At 35.1% G+C, this 8736-nt stretch overlaps 1 pseudogene; it reads left to right on the top strand.

Moving 5' to 3' along the window:
- The first annotated feature begins 1502 nt into the window (after positions 1–1502).
- LOC102851627 lies at positions 1503–2137 on the top strand (annotated as a pseudogene).
- The last annotated feature ends 6599 nt before the right edge of the window (positions 2138–8736 follow it).

Here is an 8736-nt window from a genome sequence, read left to right as displayed (position 1 = left end):
GTTAAAATAAACCAATATGTTTGCTTTTTATAAAATATACTTAGTAGATAAATATTTAGTTAACATTTTACCATACACAGAGGAAAAAAGAAACAAAATTAGACATTATGTGGTGGAAATGGAATATATATATATTCATAAAGAAAGGCATATAAGTGCCTGAAAGAACATTTAAAATAAAATGTTAAAACACATGTTGAAAAAATTAAATGGCTGTTACTAAATTTAAATATATACAGAAACTCTCAATAGGCTAGTTATTATAAAATAATTGTAAAAACTACCACAAGCTAAGCCCTCAAAAATTTCAGTTTAATTATCTAATCTAAAAGGAACAAATTATTCCAATACTATTTGAACTTCTCCAGAGAAAAGATTAAGGAAACTTCAAAAACTGTTTCAAAGAATCAACCTTACACTAATTTATACATTTGGGATAGAGTAGAATTCAAAGGGGGAAAATGGGCAATTTAGCTTATAGTGAAGATGATATTGCTGAGCATGACCAAGTGTGATTAAAGAAAGTCACTAGGTTCCACTGTATAAAATGGTTTTTTAAGAAGTAATACCTGAATGTAAATGGGAAAAAACACAGTGTACACGGCAAATCATTAATACAGCATGAACTCTTCACAAGAAATATATTTATAAAATTAAAAATATATTTATACATTTTTAAAAATCAGGTAATTTTGATAAAAGGTGTATCTATAAGAATTTTCACAGCAAAATGTCTATAGCTAGAAAATACAAACCAAGAAATCTTTTAATAATAGAGTGCTTTATTCTTGCAATATATGTAGCATGCCAATATGTATCTTTTACACAACAAAACTAAAATACATTACTGTTGCTTCTAAAAAACTAAAAGACATGTAAAGTTAAAAATGAGGTAACAAACTTATGGCATTAGAATTCGGAATTTGTTAAGGACTTCTGGAGGACTACCTAGATTTCATTTCTTGACTTCTTTGGTTGCCCTAGTATAGTCACCCTGAGATGATTATTTCCGTTTTGTACATATCATAAAAGAGCTCTGGAGGTTATTGGTAAGAAATATCACTACTGACATATGGATGTGGTTCAAATCCACAAAGATGCTCAGTGGGAAAAAGATTAACAATCTCATCTTATGCTATTTACTGTTGGGGGAACAACTATGTGGTGGTTCCAAATTTATAGTATACAACAACAACTTATGATGTTGGTAATTTCTCTATACATGTTGTTGTTGTTGTTGTTAAGTGCCGTCAAATCGCCTGCGACACATAGCAACCCTATGTACAATGTCTCTGAAGCTTAACCTGTCCTGAGCCAGTCTCATTGACTCTGATGCACCTACCACCATTGTCCTAATTATTGTATTACTCCATCTCATTCGGGGTTTTCCTCTCCTGCGCTGTCTCTCCACCCTTCTAGACATGTCCTTCTCCTGGACACATGTCCAAAGTAGGTGAGACAGAGTTTAAAAATCCTAGTTTTCAGTAGAGCGAGGTGTCAAGATGGCGGCTGCAGTACTGGGCCAGTTAGGTACATTATGGATGCAGAATCTGAGAAGCTGTGGGAAGTTGGCCTTGGGGCTTCTTTCATCTCATAATGTTTTGCCTCAATCACATATCCACACAAGTACTTCTCTTGACATCTCTCGAAGATGGGAGAAGAAGAATAAAATTGTTTATCCTCCACAACTGCCAGGAGAACCTCGCAGACCAGCAGAAATCTACCACTGTCGAAGACAAATAAAATACAGCAAAGACAAGATGTGGTATTTGGCAAAGTTGGTAAAAGGAATGTCCATTGATCAGGCTTTGGCTCAGTTGGAATTCAGTGACAAAAAAGGGGCCCAAATAGTTAAAGAGGTTCTCTTAGAAGCACAGGATATGGCAGTGTGAGACCACAATGTGGAATTCAGATCTTATATATAGCTGAATCCAATTCAGGGCGAGGCCAGTACCTGAAACGCATCCGCTACCATGGCAGAGGTCATTTTGGCATCATGGAGAAGGTTTATTGCCATTATTTTGTGAAGCTTGTGGAAGGACCCCCACCTGCACCTGTAGCACCAAAGACAGCAGTTACTCATGCCAGAGAATGTATTCAAGAGCTTCGCAACCGGACCATCATTCACACTCTCTGATGAATTCCGACTCCTAAGTGTATATAATTTTGGCATTCATTTCCTAAAAACAAACCAAAAAAAGAATTAAATTACAAAAATGAAATTATTTTTAAAAATTTGTCACTGACTTATTGGGAAAAAAAAAATCCTAGTTTTCAAGGAGAAACTTGATTCCACCCTCTCCAACACAGACATATTGTTTTCTTGGTGATTCATGGTATGTTGAGGACTCTTCTCCAGCAGCACAACTCAAAGACATCATTTCTTTTTCTTTTCTCTATCGTCCTCACTCTTTATCCAGCTCTCTAATGCTTAGCAAGTAATTGCAGAAATAAATCATGATCTGGATTAGGCATACCTTCATCTCTAGACTGACATCATTGCTTCTCAGTACTCTGGAAAAGTCTCTGACAGCAGATTTACCTCATGCAATTTGACTTTTGATTTCCTGACTGCTGGTGACAAAAGGGTTGATTGTGGAGCCAACTAAGCTGTAACACCCATCATGATGCTGCCAAATGGCCCAGAGAATCTTTGTCTTCTTGATGCTGAGTTTCAATTCATATTGAAGACCACAGTCCTTCAACTTCAGCAGCAAGCATTTCAGGTCCTCCTCAGTTTCAGCAAGCAATGCTGTATCATCAGCATAACATATGTTGTTGATACATTTTCCTCAAGTCATGATGCCACATTCCTTCTCATAAAGCCCAGCCTGCAGAATGATCTATTCTGCAAATAGATGGAAAAGGTATGGAGTCAGGAAGCATCCCTGATACACTCTTCCTAATTTTGAACCATGTAATATTTCCCTGCTCTGTTCTGAGGATTGCTTCCTGGTCCAAGTAAAGGTTTCATATAAGTACAAGCAAGTGTTCTGGTATTCCCATTCTCCTCAAAGGTAACCACAATTTGATGTGATCTACACAGTTAAATGCTTTTCCAGGGTTAATGAAACACAAATAGATAATCCTCTGGTACTCTTTGCTTTCTACCAAGATTCATCTGATATTGGCAATAATGTCTCTAGGGCCACGGCCTCTTTTATACCCAGCTTCTATTTCTGGTAGTCCTATGTCAATGTACTGTTCCAGTCATTTCTGGATAATATATTCCAGATGCATAGATTTGTTTCTGGACTATGCATTCTATACATGTAGATTTGTACAAAATATTCCAAACAAACAGAAATGAAAAGATTTTCAAATATATACAAGAATTTGATCAATATTGGTAATGGAATGTAATGAAAAGAATCTTCTTCAGTGGCAAAGTTATGTTCTTATCTCCTGTATCATTAACTTTTCCTCTCTCAAGGACAATGCGTTTCAGCCCACAGAAACAAGATTATTTCTTTCATTGTAAGTACAACACATAGCAAAACATTCCTTTCCTCAGAAACTAGATTATCTCTCTTTTTTTAATAGCAGAATGGCAACAGTTAAATGCACTCTTATTTCTATTTTCTCTTAATTTATCTAACCAAATTTCACCTTCTCTCCAAACAATTATCAAGGTCATCAATACTCTCACTGTCCCCCTTTATTAATAATTACAATTGTTAATCCCAAATCCTTATTTCATTAACCTTTGACATTGTTGATCATTCTTAAAACAATTTTTCATTTGTTTAATGTATAACAGGATGTCTTGATTTTGCCACCTTACTCTTAAAATTTTATTGGTCTTTTTTGCATCCAGTCAGCATGTATATATTAAAATTATTAATCACTCACTCAATTCATTTCTGTTTCTTTCTGAACCTATTTAAAACCTCTAGCTTTAAATTTTAACCATTTGATAGTTCACAGATTTGCATAGTCAAACTTCTTTTCTTCTAAATTCAGAGCAATACTTCCAATGGTTTAATTGATATCCATCATAGATGTATAATAGAACTATTAATTTTAGCTTATTAAAAATGCACAGTCTGTAACAAATTGCACTGTCAAACCAAAGACTCTGGCAACATGTATCTACCACCAGTTCTGTGGCAGGAAATTGTGCAATTTATTTGAGATTGAGATTTACAGCCTCAGAAACATGATGTTAGAGTAATTACTATGAGAACTGCAAAATGAAAATAAGTTTGGAGTTTTATAACTCTTTATAAAAAACCTGATCTTTTTCTCTCAATTCAGATTAATTGATACTCTTCTTAATATATATTATAAATCTGAGAGCTCTCAAAAAAAAAAATCTGAGAGCTCTCAAATAGTACTATACTTAGTTCCCATGACCATCTTCTCATTCTTGGTAACTGACTACTAAATTTGTCAGTTGTTTAGACCAAAATTCCATGTATATTCCATATATATATATTCAATATGTTATCATATTTGTTTAACTTTCATAAATAAATAGAACTCTTCTTTTCTCCCTCCAAGTCCTATCAAAAAAGGCCAAAGCTAATAACTTCTTTTTCTTGGATTATTGCAGTTGCTTCCTAATTGGTGTCCTAGTTTGGTTGCTGTTCTTGTTGTTGTTGTTAGGTGCCTTCAAGTCTGATACGACTAATAGCGACCCTATGAACAAAACATCTGAAATCTGTTCTATCCTGTGCTATCCTCACACTTCCTGACATATAAAAGTCCAGTGCAGCAGTCACCATGTCAATCCACCTGGTTGAAGGTTTTATTCTCCTTCGCTGATATTCCACCCTTCGCAATATCATGATCTTCTCCAAGGAATAGTAACATGCCCAAAGTATGTGAGGAGAAGCCTCATCATTCTTGCCTCCAAAGAACCCTCTTCCCCTTTCCAAGACATTATCTGTTTGGCTGACCATTCACGGGTTGTTCAGTGATCTTCCCTAACACTGCAGCTCAAAGGTGTCATTCTTCTGTTATCCTTATTAATCGTCCAGATCTCAGATGCATAGTAAGTAATTGGAAAATCATTTTATTTTAAAAATGCAAGGAATAAATAGTGAATCTATTAAAACATTAAAGTATGTTATTTTGCCTTCCCACTGAAATATCTGTATTAACTCTTTCCTTCAGCTTGAATGTAAAAATCCTTTAAAAAATTTAGTTCCATGTAAGTAGACCTGTATCCTTTATTCCATTTTCTGTTATTCTTTTGATTGTTTACTCCTCTCCCATTATATATTTATTTTTACTGTTGTGCTTAAAAATATATGCCTAATTTATCTTTTGCTTTCTTTCAGTGATATTCCTACCTAGAGGCTTTATTTCTACATAATCAGTCATAATCCCTGAATTATTTCAAATAATTGAAGAGAATTTTATTTGGTAAAGTTTGTATGGTAAATAGGAATATTTTACTGGTAAGGTTCATGTTCTCTCACTGGGATAAGATCGGTTCTTTTAATCTTTGGTTTTTATATTGAAAGATGAATGAGTTATATAATGGCAATGACTAGAATAAGGGTTAGTATGTAGAAAGTACTTGTATCAATCTGAATCATGGTTGACAGGAAATAGAATATATCCTCAAATCTAGAAGTTTTAGGAAGAGAAATTATTGCTCATTTAAAGGTCAAAGGGAATAAATCAAAGAATTGCTGTGAAAATAAACATCTCATTGAAGCTTGACTTATGCGTTGGAACGAAATGAAACCACGTAGGAGGGACATTCTGCAATGAGGGTCCAGAAAGAACAAATATTTTTATAGTATTCTCCTTACTCTTTCTAAATATATGTATATTTATATCCTTTCATTTTCAGCTCTAATCAGATGTTGATAGGCAAAGACTTAATCAATGACTGTCCCTTCTTCATCTTAAATCTGTTTCCAAATCAAGACAAACCAGAGATAATTCAGAAATTCTCCCCATAAAAAATCACAAAAGATTTCCCTCTTCTACTTAGCTTCCTCCAAGTTTTTCCACATCAATAGCTTTTAAACAGGATAGATCTGCAATTCATGCTTTTCCCATGATAAGACATCCCCATTCTCTAGCCTGCCATTGCTTTTCACATTTTAAAATTTATTCGATTCCAAGTTTGAAAATTTATTGCATTTTCATTTAATCATTATATTTTAAAACATCAATTAAAATTTATTAATACTACCAGAGGAATGTCTACCTGTTTCATTGACTATGCAAAGGCACTGTGTGGATCACACCAACTGCAGCTGACTCTGAGAAGAATGAGAATTCCAGAACACTTGATTATGCTTATGTGAAACCTATACTTGGAGCAGGAAGCAGTTGTCAGAACAGAGTAAGAAAGCACTGCATGGTTCAAAATTGGGAAGGGTGTGCACCAAGGATGTGTCCTATCTCCATATCTTTTCAATCTATGTGTGTAACAGATTATCTGGAAGGCTGGGTTGTATGAAGAGAAATGTGGCATCAGGATTGGAGAAAGATTCATCAGCAACATCCATTATGCAGATGACACAACCTTGCCTGCTCAAACTGAGTAGGACCTGAAGTGCTTGCTGAAGAAGGTCCAGGACTACAGCCTTAAATATGAATTGAAGCTCAACATCAAAAAAACAAAGATTCTCATCACTAGGTAGATTGGCAGCATAATTATGGGTGATGAATAGATGAGATTGTTGACAGTTTCAGTTTGTTTGGCTCTACAATCAACATTTTTAGGACTAGCAGCGAGGAAAATAAAAGACAAATGACATTGGAAAAATCTACTGTCAGAGATCTCTCTAAGGTACTGAGGAGCAATGATATTAGTCTGGAGACTAAGGTGTGCCTGATACAGGCCATGGTATTTGCCGTTACTTGCTATACTTCAGAGAGCTGGACAAATGACTAGGGATGATAGAAGGAGCGTTGATGCATTTGAGCTGTGGTGCTGGAGAAGAGTAATGAATATGCCATGGACTGCTAGGAGAACAAACAAGTTCATCGTGGTGAGGGTGAGGCAAGGATTCTGAAGCTTCATCTGACATAGTTTGGACATGTTTCAATGTCAGTCCTTGGAGAGGGACGTCATGCTTGAGAAGGTGAAGGGACGGTGTAGGAGAGAAAGACCCTTGATGAGACGGATTGATTCAGTGACTAGTGTAATGGTGATAGGTGTGTTAAGTGTACATGTACAAAGCAAATTGATTGATTTTTGTTGTTGTTGAGATTTTAATTAAAGTTTGTAAAGAACTTGGATTTCCATTTATTCATTGTTGCACATTTTTCTCCCTGTCCCCCCAGTTCACTTTTTTCTTTGAAAAAAAATTGTTTTCATTGTTATACAGCCCTTTCCCACTACCCTGGGCCACTTTATTATGCAGCTCTTACTCTGGACTCTTGTCATGCCAATAATACCTAATCATATATTCCTTTAATATAGTTTTCTCCCTCATATGTTTCAATGCAGTGTACATCATTTATCCCCTCTTTTCTTAGTTTTTTCTCAACCCCATGTCAGTTCCATTTTATAACAGTGCTATTATGCAGTATTTGTCCTTTTGTGACTGAGATATTTCACTCTGCATAATGTCCTCCAAGTTAATCCATTTTGTATTTCATGAGTTCTTTGTTTTTCAGTGTTGCATAATATTCCATTATGTGAATATACTACAGCTTCTCTATCAATTCACTTATTAATGGGCACTTAGGTTGTTTCAAACTCTTTTCTTTTTTGTGAACAAAGCAGCAATACACATGGGTGTGTATATATGTGCTTTGGTGGCAGTTCTGGTTTCTTTAGGATATATTCCCAGTAGTGGACTTGCTGGGTTAAATGGTATTTCTACCTCCAATTTGTTGAAAAAGTGCCTTTCTGCTTTCCATAATGTTTGCACCATTTTGCACTCCCACCAACAGTGAATAAGCATTCCAGTTTCTCCACAACCTTGTCAGTGCTTGTTGTTTGCTGCTTTGTTGGAATGAGATGATATCTCTTAGTTGTTTTGAGGTAATAGACATTCTTGGTTGAACAAGCTTTACCTGTTTTTCATTTGGGAGATAAGGAGTTTTGCTGCCAGTTCAATAGACAATCTCTTGCAGTTTTTATTTTCTTGTTACGAAGGAGATTGCTCCTCCTTCTCCAGTGAAGCATACATATGATGGGTTCAAACTGCATGCCTTCAGGATTGCAGTGCAATTTTTTGTCACTAGGCCACTAAAATGCCCTTCTCCTTTGCAATTTATAGCCTCTGAAACCCACTATGAGTCAATTTGTCCTCAATGGAAATTAATAAAAAGTGATATACTGATAGACTCAAGATTACTCCAGAGTTATATAGCCTGCTTTATCAATTTTTCCTACTGTGTTGTCCACAATCATAATCTTTGCACGACATCTTCTCTTAAATTTCACCACTCAAAATATAAAGCTTTAAGGATTTAGAGGAAATTATCATATTTGATGCCGTATCTTCTGCTTATTTTTTTTCTTTCAGGAATACTTCATAATTCATTATACATAAAGTACACTGGGTTGGGTTTTCTAATATTGCTGAAAATTATTTTTTTCCTCCAAAGCTTCAGGAGAAATAATGACATTGTATCTAGCCACTATCTTAATAAAAGATTGTGTGCATATTCATATTGTTGATGCTGGTTTTATGTGCTATCAAGTTGACTAAGACTCCTGATAACAAATCAGAACTTTCCTCTATCTTGAGCAATCTTTACAAATATCCAACATTCTCACACCCATTGTTATAGTCAATCCATCTTATTGTGAGT

Source organism: Elephantulus edwardii, unplaced genomic scaffold, assembly GCF_000299155.1.
Source record: "Elephantulus edwardii isolate Elephantulus edwardi_28Jun2011 unplaced genomic scaffold, EleEdw1.0 scaffold00018, whole genome shotgun sequence".
NCBI lineage: Eukaryota > Metazoa > Chordata > Mammalia > Macroscelidea > Macroscelididae > Elephantulus > Elephantulus edwardii.
The sequence above is the reverse complement of the archived record's forward strand: the minus strand, read 5'-3'. Positions and strand labels throughout refer to the sequence as shown.